This window comes from Phyllobates terribilis, unplaced genomic scaffold (genome assembly GCF_046119375.1).
Source record: "Phyllobates terribilis strain yellow unplaced genomic scaffold, ASM4611937v1 Scaffold_9__5_contigs__length_417890890, whole genome shotgun sequence".
In the NCBI taxonomy this organism is placed as follows: Eukaryota; Metazoa; Chordata; class Amphibia; order Anura; family Dendrobatidae; genus Phyllobates; species Phyllobates terribilis.
In genome coordinates this window covers 35,173,186-35,190,365 of record NW_027362769.1, presented here as the reverse complement: position 1 = coordinate 35,190,365, position 17,180 = coordinate 35,173,186, and the positions used below count along the sequence as shown (strand labels likewise).

The following is a 17,180-nucleotide window of genomic DNA, read 5'->3' as shown; positions in this document are numbered from 1 at the left end:
TCATGGGAGTCTGCTGCATCCTGCTAGTGCATTGGTAATCTGACCTGGTCTTGGTAAGACTGGTTTCTTTTCTGTGATGTTTTTTGGAATTCATGTCCTTTTCTGTGTGCTGTTCCAATACACACAAAGTAAATAATCATGTGTATAACAAAACATGTGTAATTGCAATCATTTTCTGGGAGAAATACTTCATTTTCTGGAACAATTTCAAGGATGCCAACACTTTCGGCCATTATTGTATATCTAGAGCCAATGACCAAATCGAATTTTAGAAAGAATTTTAAGATCACAGGGATTTCTCAACTCTAAAATTAAAAGAAAGCCATGTGACGCATGGATTGTACTGCATGAAGAGGTCCATAGATGCACATGATTTTATACAAATCACTTGATTGACCACATTATGGAATACTGTGTGTAGCTTTCTTTTTTAATTCTCTTAGGAGGTCAACTGTAGCTCTAATCGGTGCCAATTATGGACCACACACCCCTATTGGCAACAAACCTCTCCTTTATTTACTCTTTTCTGCAGGATCACCATGCGCATCTTCTAGGTGCTCACTGTACCTGGGTCTACGCCACCAACTCTACCCCCACCACTACCCATGTAGTTGCCATGCACCGTTTGAGCAACTTCTAAAGAAAAGAACATTATGTACATGGCAAAGCAATATACATTATGTATATTAGTAACAAAACAAACAAACTATCCAATCTCTCTGATATAACTAAAATTACACAAAAAACCTACACATGCTAACATTCAAAGACTACTGTACATCCTCACCCGATGTGGTCTGAATATGTTGTCATGGACAGCTTTTAGACTGGGTGTAAAATTGCTCTTATAAGCAAATTATATGGTTTTAGTGCTTGTGTCTACGGCTGGGATTTAATTTATTCTAATTGGTATCTTAAAGAGTAATCATACTTTCAAGTAACTTTTTAGAATACATTGAACTGTGTGTGTACATGAAGAATAACCCCATTTCTTCAGCTCTTCATCAGATGTGAATCTTCATTCTTGCAGAGCTTCTGTCAGGGTATCAAACAGGTGATCACCTTATGAGGAAATATCAGGAATATAGGCAGGATGCTTTAACACTTTTGTGATCATTTGTAGACATGGATGGGTGTCCGGCTCCTTCTTCATTGCTGACAATTGGGTACCCTTCCTTGAACTTCTCTGTCCATTCATACACACTTCGAGACACTTTCTTTTTATCCATACTGTGCACAAAGTCTTTGATAAATACTGGCACCAGATATACCCTCGGGGCACAAAAATGTAATCACTGCGCATTGCTCTTCTTTTGTGCAAATCCTTAGTGGGGCAGCCATTATTTCTTGCACCGCAGTCACACATGAATGACGTAACACGTTCAAAGGGTACTGGACAGTGTGGTCATTCATATTGCACTTTAATGATGGCGAGTGTTGGTGGGTATTGGTGCTAATGCACATTGCACTTCATCTTGAAGCCCTGTCAGGGTACTCTCTCCTGCATGTTAATTGTTTCATATCTTATTACTCAGTTGGGTCAGAGACTCATTGATGGGTCTATGTATGAATTAATGCTGGGGTACATTAACTAAAATACAATCATGTTTATGGTTTCTTGATTGTTTTTGTGAAGCACTTCAAAACCTTCCTTGCCATTTTGAGTTATTATTAATTTATTGATTTTAGTACTGTCTCTCGTCATAATACGATGGATTTTTGACCACACTGCCTTTCCTTTTTGGGGTTTTTTTAATGGGGTGTTTTAAGTTTTACCTTAAAAATTCTTGCGTTTTTACAATTGTTTGTGATTAATAAAATTATTATGGTATATAGTTTTTTCTACAATATCATTTTCTTTGATGAGTCTACTATTGGTTTATACTGCCTTTTGGGAGACTCTGATCAATAATATTTGTGTGCTATTTTAGTATGGGTCTTTGGATCCTATATTGGTTACTAACCTGCAGAGCAGTGACTGGGGAGACAGCGACCTCGTACAGAAAATGCTGATACAACAGTGTGGCCAGCAGTAGTTTTAATATAACTGGAGTTTGAAAATTTTTTAATTCACCCTCATATATACAAAGTTATGTATTATTGTGACCAAGACCGTGGCCATTATTTTACCATATAACAGTTCCTTGAGTGTTTTTTATTCTGTTATTATGGTGTTTTCATACGACCTATAATGCCATGTACTCCTGGAAGATTCAGCTTGCTGGTCATGTGGGACAAGTAAAATACCAAAAGCTGCAGAGAAGCAAGTAAGCAGGCTAATAATGGTGAAAGTGGCACTGGACAGTAATACGGTTAATATAATGAAGTGCATTTTTTCCAATTCTTGGAATAACTTACATGGGGCTGATATCTATGACAATGTGGTTTTATTACAGTCCTTTTGTTACATTTATATATATTTTCTCATGAGCACACCTACAAATGATGCTCACCAGATATCCCCACCTCTGCTGCAAGCTCTTGTACACCACCATGGAATCTAGAGCTTTGGCAATTTTTTTTTTTTTTAGGTGGGGGGTGCTACATCTGTGCTTAAAAGTAAGAATGAAATGAGTCAATTATATTCCAGAACTAGAGTTGGGTGCAAAGAGAAAAAAGCCTCTAACATAATCAGTTTTATCAAAACTGCCCCCCACCCTCCTCATTTGCGTCTCACCAACAACTGTTTGTATGGCTGGCTGCAATATTTGGAGTAAAAAGAAATTTCTCCCCTATGTGAGGCAGTGAGGGGAATTATATGTGAGGGACAGTATGTATCCTCCAGAATGTGTATAGAAGCATATTGAACCCTCTGGAGTGCATGTCAATCACAGACACAGCTGTAGTTGCAGTGCAGAATAAAAGTAAGTTTGGACTTGGTCAAGCTATTTGACCAAGGCAGATTTAGTAAAACCCGGCATGGGCTTTTATTCTTGGAGTGGACTACAGGATGGCAGTGGAGCGGTCCACTTCCTCCAGCCCGGGTCTTACAAGTGGCTCATGGCCACAGATTTCATTTAAAACCTGCAGCAAAGGTTTGGGTGTGTCAGTTTTGTGTTTGCAAGCTGCAGAGCAGGAGGCTCTGCAATACTGGCCTGTGTGACCTGAACACAGAGCCTAAGAAGGCAAAACTCTGACGCACCTCAGAGTGTTACGGCGGTGCAGTCACCCACGGCAATGGGTCTGGAAACCGACTGTACTTTGACGGCTCGGCTGCGATCTAGAGGATGCCAATTACCGTTACTTTGTGAGTTTCTGGAGAATAGTTCCGCACAGTGTGAACACCGCCGCAATACACCTAAGATAAGGAAAAAAATATCTTGTGTCTAATAGGGGAATTCTGCCATCCCCAGAATCAGCATTGCTAGGTAATAGGATTGATAAACATGACGTGTGTTTTCTCCACCCTGATTTTGTAAGGTTCTTGTACAAATAGGTGTATGTACATCACATGGACGTATGACTGAGGTGTGCAACCAAACACCTCTATGTACAAACGGTGCATCCATAGATGAGGCATCCATACATAGATTTCTATGCACATGCATTCATGTACAGATACATAGTTCTTCATGTATATACAATGTGTGCTTGATATATGGCAATACTGATGTAATCATTATTTTCCTTCTATATATCATTTATTTCCTTCTAATGGCAATGTTTGCTCAGCATTAATCTGCACCTCTTTGAACACAGACATTAATGCAAGTTCTGATGTTTTTCCTCTCTGCTTACAAATTAGAACGGACAAGAATGCCCCCATTCACTGATCTTCAATTATTGAAAAGCTGAAAGAATTCAGCCGGCAAATGAATCCGAGCTATTTACAAGATGATGGAGGGAAGCCAGGCTGTTCCTACACTGCAGAAGAGGGCTAGATAAACTATCACAGGAAGGAAACCGGAGGGATGTATGAGGGCACAAGTCACAGAAAGCTACTGAGAAGCTGATAACGAGTCCCTGTAAGCTCTAATTATTACACTTTTATTATTCTGGAGATACTGTATTAGTATAGTGTGTATACATGGATTATAAATCATAATTAAATACCATCATGAGAGGAGAAATCCTGTTTTCTTCACATTACAATAAAGGGCAATGTGAGACCCTCCTGTTGGTCATCTATAAACTGGAACGGTCTGATGGGAGAGTTGAACAGCAAACGCAATAGTTCACGTAAAGGCAGACCTGTCACCAGGTCAAAAGTGGCCAGTATTTGCTCTATTTTATTCCCACTGCTCTCCTGAGCATTCTGTTTTTTTCTCTATAAATCCATTATACAGTTCCAGAGATACAGTCCTGTTTATTGAGTGCTATTTCTGTTTTATTTTTTTTTTTATCAATGGGGTGTAGATCACAAGATTCTTTGGGGGTGTGCCTTTAGTCTGCTCTGCATGATTACCTGTAAGACATGCCCCCTTGTAAAGATAAAAAAAATTAGCACTAAATAAAAAGGCCCATATCTATGGAACCATATGGGCGAATTATACAAGATCACAAATTGGAATACTCAGAGGAGCAGCAGGAGTAGGATAAGAGCAAAAACTGGCCACTATTAACCAGGTGACAGGTCTTCTTTCACTATTATGTATAAAGTGCTATTAATTTACGCCTTAGAGCATACGTGTCAAAAGCAGGGTGATAAGATTTGGCCCGCGACACCAGAATCCTCAACCCTACGTGAGGCCATGATTCTGTATGGAGGGCTATGTGGGGCCCATGATTCTGTATGTAGGGCTATGTGGGGCCCATGATTCTGTATGGAGGGCTATGTGGGGCCCATTATTCTGTATGGAGGGCTATGTGGGGCCAATGATTCTGCATAGAGGACTATGTGGGGCCATTATTCTGTACCAGATGGTGGCCCGATTCTAACGCATCAGGTATTCTAGCATATGTCTCCCGACCCTCCTTTATAATGCCCCATGCAGGAAGTCACATCCCCCGTATATAATGCCACATGCAGGATGTCGCATCCCCCCTATATAATGCCCCATGCAGGATGTCGCATCCCCCCTATATAATGCCCCATGCAGGATGTCACATCCCCCCTATATAATGCCCCATGCAGGATGTCACATCCCCCCTATATAATGCCCCATGCAGGATGTCACATCCCCCCTATATAATGCCCCATGCAGGATGTCACATCCCCCCCTATATAATGCCCCATGCAGGTCCCCTATTGCCCCATACAAAAAAAAAAAAAATCCAATACTCGCCTCACTGCTTCTCTGGACTCCAGCGTAGCCGGCATATTCCCGCTGTGCGATGTGACCGGTCAGGAGAGAGCGTGGTGTAAAGACGTCACCGCGCCCTCTGACCTGGGCCGTCACAGAGCAGCAGCGGAAGACACAGGAGCTGCTGCGCAGGCACGGGGAGGAGTAAGTATGACGCTGGGTGCCGGGGTCCTGATCGAGTGGGGGGAGGGACGGGAGGAGAGGGGAGGGGAGGGGCGTCACACTTGTCCTCAGGAGATAAGCGGCCGTAGCTGCTGATCTTCCGACTATAGCCGCATGTAGGTCAGCGGCGCCTGCGGTCGGGGGACTTGTGCTGCGAGCAGCCGGCTGCATCGCCGCTGACCTCCGTGCCACACATGAGCCGCTAATGGCCGCCATGTTTTTCTGAAATGCCGCGTCACTGATTGGCCGCGGCCGGACCAATCAGCGACCTGGGATTTCCAGGACAGACAGAATAAGACAATTATATAGATAGATGGAGGACTATGCAGGGCCATTAGACTGTATGGAGGACTGCAAGTATGTGGGGTCCATTATTCTGTATACTGGTTGGCCCACGACTTTGTCCAAGTTTTTCATTTTGGCCCTCTGTGTGTTTTGAGTTTGACACCCCTGCCTTAGAGGAATAATCTCCAGGCTGAAGTTCCAAAACTGATAGGGAGTAATTTAACTGCTTATATGACAGACTTGTTGAACACGTTTCTGTGATTGTCCCGTATTTTGTATGGGATTTGCAGAAATCTCTGTACATGAGGCAGAAACAAACTTTATTCACATGAAAAAAAGTGGCTTTTTAGCTGCAGATATTTTTGCAACAAATCTGCCATATGTGTAGCAGCGCCAATTTTATGATGAACTTAGGATCAAAGTAACATGGGTCAGGCTGGTTCCTGAAGATAGCCAGTATGCTAAAGCATTATGTAAGTGATTGCTGCGACACATCACATAGTTATTTGATTTTTAATAATTGCTTCAGCATAAACATACTTATTTTGTAATTCTGCAATCATCATGACCCATAGAACCATAAAAAATATGACAAATGTGCAGTTTTTCTAATGGGGATGAAAACAACTATAAGATAGTCAATTAATTCTATGAACCCTAAAATATAAAAAAATAAAATAAAACTGATCCTGCAAAACCCACAAGCCCCTATACGGCATTGTTGTCGGCTATTTTCGTAGACCTCCAGAGGGGTTAATGAAGAGGGCCATGTCATACATGTCTGAGCCAGAAATACCCCTCTTTGGATACAGCAATTTTTTCCCTATTGCGCTTTTGTTCTGTTCTCTCCTCTTTTTCCAAGAGCCATAAGTTTTTTATTTTTCAGTCAACGTAGTGCTTGTTTTTTGAGGGACAAATTGAAGTTTTGACTGATAAAAAATGGAGGAAAAAATTCAAATGCAGTAAAAAAAAGCATGCAATTTTTTTGGGGATTTTGCTTTTATGCTGTTTAATGTGGAGTAAAAATGATTCTTCAGGTCTGTGTGATTACAGCAATACCAAACTTTTCTTTTTTTTATTATTTTAGTTGTAAAAAAAAAGTTTCTATTACCATTTTCTGAGACCTGAAACTTTTTTTTTATTTTTCCATCCATAGAGCTGTTTGAAGGCTTGCTTTTCACAAGCTGAGCTGATGTTTTTGTTACCATTTTGGCATGTATAAAACATTTTTATAGCTTTTTTTTTTGTATATTTTTAGAAGTGCAGTGACCAAAAAAAAAGCAACTTTGTCATTTTGAATTTTTCTTTTTTTACTTTTTGCCATTTAACGTATAGTTTTAATAATTTTATATGTTGGTGGAGCGGTCTTTTTTGGTACACGACAATACCAAGTACTGTATATTAAAAAATATATATATATTTTTTTTATTTTTAATAAAGGAAAAAGCGAGTGACTCAAGTTTTTATATTTCTTTAAAGTTTTATTTTTTTACTTTTTATTTTTACCTCCCTGTGGGGGACGTGAACATGTGATTCCCGATGGCTTATACTATACATCGTATTACCAAAGCATTGCACTACATAGGGAAATCACGGGTCTCAGCCTAGTAAGTGATGCATCACTGGAATGAATCGGGCTCTCTATCGCCTTATTATGCTGCACTCAGATTAGGTAAAGCAAACCTGATGACAGATTCCCTTTACAAATCCCATTTTCAGGAATCTTGTGGGTCCCTGCAGTTGGACCAATCATCAGAATTTTATCCTGTTCACAGATGATAACTTTCAGGGCGCAGTCAGACGGCTGTATAACACGGATGACTACCACATCGCAATGCTTGGACTGGCCGGCTGCTCTCATGACCTGAGTGTGACAGTATGTATTTCTATGCAGCTGTCACGCTCAGGAGAGTCTGTGCACTGTGAAGCGATCGTCGTCCGTGTTATATGGCCGTCTGACTGCGCTCTCAATGTTATAATTTTAAAGGTTAGCTTAATGGGTTATAACTCTCTAAAATACAAATCCCTCTGCCGGAATATGCAGCCTGGTGAATCAAGTCTACTAGTACTTATTGGGAAATAGCAAAATACCAGTAATCCCATCATGAGTGACGTTCTCTTTTTGTGTTGCCAGACAAAATACATTGTGTTTAGAAACATAAACTTCCTTTTTTCCCTCTAACTTTGTGACGAAAGTATTGTTACAGTAATTATTATGATGAGATAGGCATTCTAGTGATCTCCTTCCTGACATCCGCTGTACTGCACAAGTTGTGAGTGGGTGTATGTAGCAGGCTGATGGGGTGAGCTCACCCCTTACCTGACAGCCATGGTCTGCCTCTAAGGCTACGTTCCCACCATGAGCTTTTGATGTTGCCGATTTTCTGCACCTATTAGGTAAATTAGGTTAGTTGCGTTTTTATTGCTGTGTTTTTTTGTCTGTTTGTCTTGTTTTAAATAAAGCTGCTTTCTTTTTGATACTTCCTGGTATTTGTCTTTGACAACTTTATTGAAAAGTAAAAAACACAGTAGGAAGGAGATTTATATGAATCCCATTCACTTTGCTGGAACTGTAAGACTCTGAGATTTTGATGCAAAAAAAACACAGCATAAAAATACTCACCAAACTCATCATGGCCTTACACAGCCAGGACCTACCTCTAACAGCCGCGGGTGCAGCGGAGCTCGGCCCGCCACTGTTAACCCGTTACATGCCAATCTCTGACAGGAGCATTAACAGCGCCCCGGCATGGGTGTGCTTCTCTATGTGCCCAATGGCTGCCCTGCGATGTGATCACAGGGCACCAATGGGATGCTATCACAGCAAGGGGTCTGTTAAAGACCTCCAGCCTGTTACCATGAAGCTCCTTTGAAACTCAGTTTCTGGCTGGACTTCAAAGGAGAGCGTGATTTTTTTTCTATATACAGCGAAATCAGACAGATCAGACAATCGCAGGTTGAAGTCCACTAAGGGAACTAATAAATACAGTGAAAAGTGAAGAAAAAAAAAAAAAGTTGAGAAAATTGTTATAAAAGAAATAATGAAATGTCCAAATTTCACCATTAAAAATAAAGATATTAAAAAAAATAAAAAAACACATATGGTATCAGCGCCTCAAACTCTAATCTATCAAAATATAAAGTTAATTACATACGTTTGAAAAATGATCTAGGTCCATCAAGTTAAGCTTTTTTCCCCAATTGTACATTTTGTCACTAAATTATCTATAACCCACAATGTTATGTGTACTGAGGAAATCATCCAGCCCTTTTTTGAAAGCTGTTATAGTGTCAGCCATTACTACCTCTTGTGGTCGGCATTCCACAGTCTGACTGCTCTGACTGTAAAGAACCCTTTCCTGCTTAGGTGCCGAAATCACCTTTCTTCCACCAGTAATAAGTGCCCCTGGTCCTTAGTACTGTCTTTGGAAAGAATAAGTCATGTGCTAGTCCTTTGTTCTGACCACACATATATTTATACATGTAAATGAGATCTCCTCTGAGGCTTCGTTTTTCTAAGCTAAACAGACTCCACTTTTCCAACCTCTCCTCATATGAGAGGCCTTCCATCGCTTGTAATAATCTAGTTGCCGCCTTTGAACTGACTCTAACTTCTGAATATCCTTTTTAAAATGTGGAGCCCAAAAATGGATCCCATATTCCAGAAGTCACCTCACCAGTGATTTATAAAGGGGTAACAGTATGTTGGGATCATGGGATTTTCTCTCTTTTCATACATCCTAAAATCTTGTTTGCTTTTGCGGCTGCTGCTTGACATTGAGTACTGCTGCTCAGCTTACTTGTAACCAGAATACCCAGGTCATTAATTAACCTGATTGGCAAACAAGGTAAACAGAAAAAAATTAAAATGTAAAAATTGCGTGGGGTTTTTTTTTGGGTTGCCGCAAAATGCTATAACAAGCGACCAAAGAACTGGAAAAAATTTTTTTTGCACAAGTGCACTCAATGATTTGCTACAATTTTTAGCCAACTGATGTCAAAACTGATCTAAATTCATAGCTACCCCCCCCTTAATTTAAAGTAACATTTTCATATTTCTACTAATTAGCATTTCATGGATCGATCAGATAAATTTCTCATGTTTAACTGCATTTCCTTATGGGAGTGTTGAAGCCCCCTTTTCTTGTATAATAAATGTCATTCTTCTGAGAAGTTTGTCACTATATTGTAGAGTTGTCATATGAGGATTCACTTCCATTGTTTACATGAGCATCTTTATGGGGGATTTCAGATTAAACACAATACATCATTTTTTGGGAGACTGCATTTTTGCACTTGCACTTTTATGCTGAAATGGGAACCAGCTTTCCTCAATCTTTTGTCACAAAGTTGAAAGAAAACTCTCTAGAATAACATTATTGTATGGGACTCAGCAGAAGGCATGAAACACAACCCTACTGTCCTACTTCTTCTACTACTGTGCCACCATCATACTTCATAGATAGCACTGCTTGTTCAAGAAGGAAGCATTCACCTGTCAGACTGTCAGAAGATAAAGCCTGAATCATGCTTTTAAAAACTGGTTCCTTCTGGTGGTAGAAGTTTTAATAGCCCGGAAATCATTTTTACTTCAGAGCTGGAGTGGTGCCACTAATCTAAGTTCCCTGCGCCTAGTATTTTACTTACCAGCCGTCGTCTTCTGCTCTTGCTGGCGCCGCTCTGGTCCCGTGTGCGCCATTTTGCGAGCTCTGGATTATTTTTCACCACTTAAATAAAAAAGAAGCTATACATGTTTGGTGTCTACGAACTCGTAATGACCTGGAGAATAATAATGGCAGGTCAGTTTTAGCATTCAGTGAACATGGTAAAAAAAACTGCGGGATTGCACTTTTTTTGCAATTTCACCGCACTTGGATTTTTTTTTCCTGTTTTCCAGTGCACAATATGGGAAAACCAGTGATGTCGTTCAAAAGTACAACCCGTACCACAAAAAATAAGCCCTCACATGGCCATATTAACCGAAAAATAAGTGTTGGCTCTGGGGAGCAAAAAATTTAAAATTCTCCGGTCATGAAGGGGTTAATTAAAGTCTCCTAATACAAACTACCATCTCAGTGACCAAGACAAGATGGTAAAATCACAAATAAATGAGTTTCACATACTGCTGTACTTATTTTCACTAAAAAAGCAGCAAAACCTGATAGCTATGTTCACACCATGTTTTTTTCAATACCCATTACTTCCAATGGGTGAAAAACGCTGAAAGAAGTGACATGCTCTATTTTCCAAAAACCCAACCAAGGTACAAAATACACAACAACAAAAAAACAAGATGTGTGAACAGAGAATTCTGGTGTCTCATAGACTTTGCTAGTACTGCAAAACGCAGCTGAAAATTTGCATAGAAATCTGCAGCAAAAAAACGCTGAAAAACCCAACATGTGTGAACATAGCCTAACAGTAACGACTGGAAGAGAGTGGCTGCAAGCGGAATAAAACGTCACTTTTTTTCCCTGTAGTGGCTGCTCCAGTAAGGCAGCCAGTCAAGATTTAAACACTGTTTATCTGCAGATTAACACTAGATCTGCAGATAAATAGCATATTTGGAGGTGAAATGTTACCTTTAAGGCCACGTTCACACATTCAGGCTATGTGCGCATGTTCAAGATTTGAAGCAGAAATTTCTGCAGCGTTTCAACATCTACTTGGCAGGAAAAATGCTGTAGAAAAAAAACACGTGTTTTGCGCGATTTTTGAAGCGTTTTTAATGCGCTTTTGTACATATGAGTGCTTTTTGGAGCTAAATAAAGTTATTTGAAAAGGAACGTGGGACATTGCTTTAATTTAATTTCAAACAAATGTTTGCTCTGTGTCTTTGTGTTTATTTAACTTTTTACTTTTACTTTAAGTAGCTTTGGTAATGAAAGGGTCTGATTGACACCTTGTCATCACCAAACAAAAGGGTTAGGTGTCTGCTAATCCCATATACCCAATCTTCATTAGCACCCCATTCATGTAGTTTCTGGGGCAGCTGAGAGCTGCTATTTTTTAGCCTAGGAAGGTGCCATTAGGCAAATATGTTCCCTGGCTATTAACAGCTCACAGCTGTTTGGTTAGCCACTATGTCCCCACGAACAGCAACAAGCAGCGCTTTGGCCGCAGCGTATTTTTGCTGCGTTCAAAATGCAGTTTTCTAATACCGCACTTTTGACGGTACATATGAATCCACCGCATATAATGACGCTTAAATCGGTAAAAATCTGCAGCGGAGACTAACGTGTCCGCTACAGAAATTGACATGCTGTGGGTGAGTTTGGGTGAGTTGGGGTATGTGCCCACGATCAGGAGCCGCTGCAGATTTGATGCTGCATGTTTATACAGCGTCAAACCCACAGCGTCCAGATGTTACAGCATAGTGGATGGGATCTCTAGAAATCCCATGTCCACTATGCGTGCATCAGAGGCTGTGAATCACCCGCGGACACGGACATGCGGCGAGTCTTTCAGGACCACAGCATGTCCAATCCACTTGCGGAGTCACTAGTCTCCGTAACAGAAATTTGACCATTAGAATGTATTGAATGCGGTAAACACGCATGGTTCAGCGAACACATGTGGATTTACCTGCGTTCAATAGAATACAACATTTTGGATGCAGAAAAAATATGCGTCAAAAGCGCTGCTAAGTCTGAATCATGGGCACAGAGCCTAAAATTAAAAAAAAAAAAAATGGTGTGGGCTCCTGCATCATTTTCATAACCAGCAGAGTGAAAGCCAACCACTGAGAGCTGATATTAGTAGCCTGGGAAGGGGCCATTAGCTAAAAATGTTCCCTGGCTATTAATATCAACCCACATCTGTTTGCTTAGTCTTTGCTGGCTAGATTAAAGGGGGACCCCAGAAAAAATTGACGTAGGGTCCCCCCTTAAAATCTAACCAGAAAAGGCTAAATAGACACCTGCGGGCTGATATTAATAGCCAAGGTCGGTACCTTGGATACTGGCCCCCTCCACGGCTAATATCACCCCTCAGCAGTCCCAGAACTGGCGCATCCATAAGATCCACCAAGTCTGGCGCTTAACCTCCACTCTTCTCACTGTCGTGTAGTGGTGGCGAGTGGGGTAATGGGGTTGGGGTTCATGTCAGCCTTGTATTGGCGGCTCACATGAAGCCCAGGTTAGTAACCGCGTAGTAAAGTTTTTGCTGCTTTTTCAATAAAGCACGTGGCCAGAATAAAGTATTTTAATTTTTTTTTATTGCACGCCCAGTCCCCGAATCTCTCAATGTTCTATAAAAAAAAAAAAAAAAAAAAAAAAAACACCATATCCCTCACCTGTCTGCCGTAACGACGCAATCCAGTTTGTCCCTCGGCAATCCGGATCACTTCCACATCAGTGACATCACCAATCACCGATGTCACTGCTGTAGAAGACAGCAATGTACACTGACAGGAGTGTAAAATCACTCCTGTCAGTGTACATGGCTCTGCTGCAGGAGTGAGGTCACTTGGGTTCATCAGCTGATCAGCCCCGGTGACCTCAGCATCAGTGGTACGCAGGCACATTCTTGAAAATGTTCCCACGCAGCACCGATGCCGTAAGGTGAGCTGAGAGTTCACATGACCTCAGGTCCTGGCAGCGCAGTGATGTACACTGTCGGGAGTGAGTGCGCTCCCGTCAGTGTACCGCCGGGTTGAACACATCGCTGGAAACATCATGAGGCGCTGTAACATAGGTGTGTTTTGTTTTTTTTTTTTTTTTTTTTTTTTTTTTTTTACACAGCGCGCAGCCCCGGCTTGGCTGAGAACACTACTACTCCCCGTCAGCTGCGCCGCTCTCGCTGTTATCAGCAGGAGCAGCGATCGGATGATTGGAGTAGTAGTCTTCTCCAGCCGCCCCGGGTACCACTCTATGTGCTTTATGCTGCATTTCCTGCCCATTGACTTTAATTGAACTGCAGCAAATCCGCAGATATAAATATTATACCTGTGGATTTGCTGCGGTTCAATTAAAGTCAATGGGCAGGAAACGCTACATAGAAAGGACATGCTGCATTTTTAAAAGCAATGACAACCCTGAGTGGAAATTTCCGCATCATGTGCACAGCACATCAGGATTGCCATTGCATTAGCGGGCAGACCAATTGCCAAGCATTTTTTATGCATTTCCGCGTGGGAAAACCAATGCGAAAACGCATCAAAAACGCTACGTGTGCACTTAACCTCAGTGTTTTGTCAGTATTTTACATCAGTGTTTGTAAGCCAAAACCAGTAGTAGAACAATCAGAGGAAAAGTATTATAGAAACATCTCACTACTTCTGTATTTTTCATCCACTCCTGGTTTTGGCTTACAAATACTGATGTAAAATACTGAACATGTGAACGTGGCCTAACTATGAAACTGGACAACCCCTTTAAAGTAGTCCAACAGTGTTAAGAGATAATCCACACCTGTAATCATGTTTGTTATAGAGCTATTAGTTGTGTGCTGCATTATTAGTTAAGGTTTCCTTTTCATAAATGACAGAATTTACTTCTTATAGCATTTTTTTTCACCATCAGCTGCAACAGTACATTCGCAAGATAAATGAGAAACACTCATTTCACAATAATATTTCAGTCTAAACAAGTTGCTGGTCACCCAATGAATGAGCAAAACACTTGTTCGTTCAGTGAGATGTGTGCTGCACAAAAGATCATCGTTCTCACCTGCACCATATCCTGTGGAAACCGGACTTGCGCTATTAAGAATAAAGGCAACCTATGCTGAACAATCTATTACAGATAGCTCAGTGCACATTGTTAAGCGTGATCTGCCTGAGTAAATATGCTATTAAACAATCATCAAACTGTAAATATTTACCAATCAGAGGTCATTTAATGCTGCAAGCTGGGTCTTGTAACCCTATTTTAAAGGGAATCATTCACCAGGTTTTTAATAACTTCATCTCAGAGCAGCATAATGTAAGAAAGAGACCCTGATTCCTATGGTGTACCACTTAGCTTACTGGGTGCAGCAGTTGTGATACAATCAGAGTTTTAAATGTAGCATGTAGCAGAGCTCAGAAAACTTATCCCACCCACACCACAGCTTTCTATGGACATTGTATATTAGCAAAAAGCTTCTACTCAGTGCTGGGGACGGAGTAGGACAACATGGCAAGAAAGAGCTAGTCTAGCAGGGATAATATCTTGCTGATAAAACACTCATTGTATTGAAACAACAGCACACAGCTTCATAAGTGACACATCCCTGAAATCAGTGACTCAGGCCCTAGTTCATGCTGCCCTCAGATTAAATAGCAAAAATTTGCAGACAGATTCCCTTTAATTCTACACAGTTCTAAAAATGTTCCAAGCAATATACAAATCTCTCTAAGTGCCATTCACAAAGTACAAAAATGCAGCGTGTCATCTACAAACTACAGACATGTGGAGTGCCATCTATAAACTACAGGCATGTGGAGTGCCATCTACAAACTACAGACATGTGGAGTGCCATCTATAAACTACAGTCATGTAGAGTGCCATCCACAAACTACAGACATGTGGAGTGCCATCCATAAACTACAGGCATGTGGAGTGCCATCTATAAACTACAGGCATGTGGAGTGCCATCTACAAACTACAGACATGTGGAGTGCCATCTACAAACTACAGGCATATAGAGTGCCATCTACAAACTACAGGCATGTGGAGTGCCATCTACAAACTACCAGCATGTAGAGTGCCACCCACAAAGTACAGACATGTGGAATGCCATCTACAAACTACAGGCATGTGGAATGCCATCTACAAACTACAGGCATGTGGAGTGCCACCCACAAAGTACAGAAATGTGGAATGCCATCTACAAACTACAGGCATGTAGAGTGCCACCCACAAACTACAGGCATGTGGAATGCCATCTACAAACTACAGGCATGTGGAGTGCCATCTACAAACTACAGGCATGTGGTGTGGCGTCTGCAAACTACAGGCATGTGGAGTGCCATCTATAAACTACAGACATGTGGAGTGTCATCTACAAACTACAGGCATGTGGAGTGCCATCTACAAACTACAGGCATGTAGAGTGCCATCAACAAACTACAAGCATGTGGAGTGCCATCTACAAACTACAGACATGTGGAGTGTCATCTACAAACTACAGGCATGTGGAGTGCCATCTACAAACTACAGACATGTGGAGTGCCATCCACAAAGTACAGACATGTGGAATGTTGTTACGTAAAATACGGAAAACACCACTTCAGATAACTTATAGAAGCGTTACATTACATATGACACATTCCTCACATGGTGAGACATTTTATACATTTTAGGTTGCATGCCTGAAAACTGTCACAAGATAACTGTCAGGCTCTGTTTATTTAGACTGGCACCAGCCTATGGTAATAGTGCATTATATGCCACTTAACATTTGCTTTCTCATGAGAACAAAATGCAAACATTTTTCCAATGTATTTATGACATAAATCTGGTGTACAAACACTGGTATGTTTTCTCCAATATGTGCTGTAAGTACAAATAGTAGAGAAAAAAATTCTTAAAGTGGTTATTATTGAAAACAGTGAATCTCGCCCTAACAGACTCCAGCATCCATACGTTATATGGACAGCCAGCCAAGTAAATTAACCATTATTTTTCTGAAAGGGCCCACTGTAGGCAAATGTCTGTCGGTCCATGGCTTCATCCAGCAAAATTAGCTATCTGCCGAGGTTCTGTGGAGTAGCTCCCATCTAAAAGATTTCTTGCAATGAAGCACCCCTTTTCAGTACACGGATAAAAAGTACAGTTTTGTTTTCTTTAAAAAAAGTTAAAAGTATAAACTATGTTGTAAACTTTATCTAAACTGTATTTCAATGAAATCTTAACAATTGGCACAATTGTTTTTAAAGAGTAAATTTTCATTTTACTTTCCATGCAGAATCCATGACATCCCCAATACTTTCACCCAGTAGTGACAAACTAATATTGACAAAATGACTTTTTTTTTCCAAAGTGATCTGACATACAACCCTATGCTGTACACTATTCTCATCAATGAATATTCAATGCTTTGTTAGAAAAGACAACTCTCTCCTCATGTAACAATTCACACTAATTCTGGTACTGACATGTTGCGTAGATCTAATAGTAGCGGGAGAAATAGAACTTACCTCTGTAGTTGCTGCTGTCACATATGAAATGAATTTCTCTGCAGCTGTTGGGCAGAGTCAAGTACTGTGATTCATCTTCTCCTGTGAGGCCAGCATGTCCTGCCTTCCTGGGAGGGACAGTATAGCCCCTGAGTGCGGTGGATGTGACAATCTGCATCTGGACTAACAATGAGGAATGAACAGATAAATTGAATGAGTGTCCAAAAAAGATAGAGGACAGAAGGATTACACAAATCTTTTGAATACTGTGGCCCACCACTCCCTGCACGGTGGAGAACATTCATGGATGCACGTACAGAATGAAGAACTAAGACAAGGCATAAGCCTAAAATTCACACATACAGTTTTTGTTGCAGTTTTTTTTAAAC

General features: G+C 40.8%; 1 protein-coding gene across 2 annotated transcripts in view; it reads right to left on the bottom strand.

The window, feature by feature from the left end:
- CMKLR2 (chemerin chemokine-like receptor 2) overlaps positions 1 to 16,959 on the bottom strand; it is a 54,171-nt gene extending 37,212 nt beyond the window's left edge. The window contains exon 1 of one of the 2 annotated variants that reach the window (XM_073646387.1): positions 16,813 to 16,959. The gene's annotated coding sequence lies outside the window, so the exon portion shown is untranslated. Of the gene's footprint in view, positions 1 to 14,359; positions 14,422 to 16,812 lie in introns of those variants that run through there. The other variant, XM_073646390.1, reaches the window with a different exon arrangement.
- Between the last annotated feature and the right edge of the window lie 221 nt (positions 16,960 to 17,180).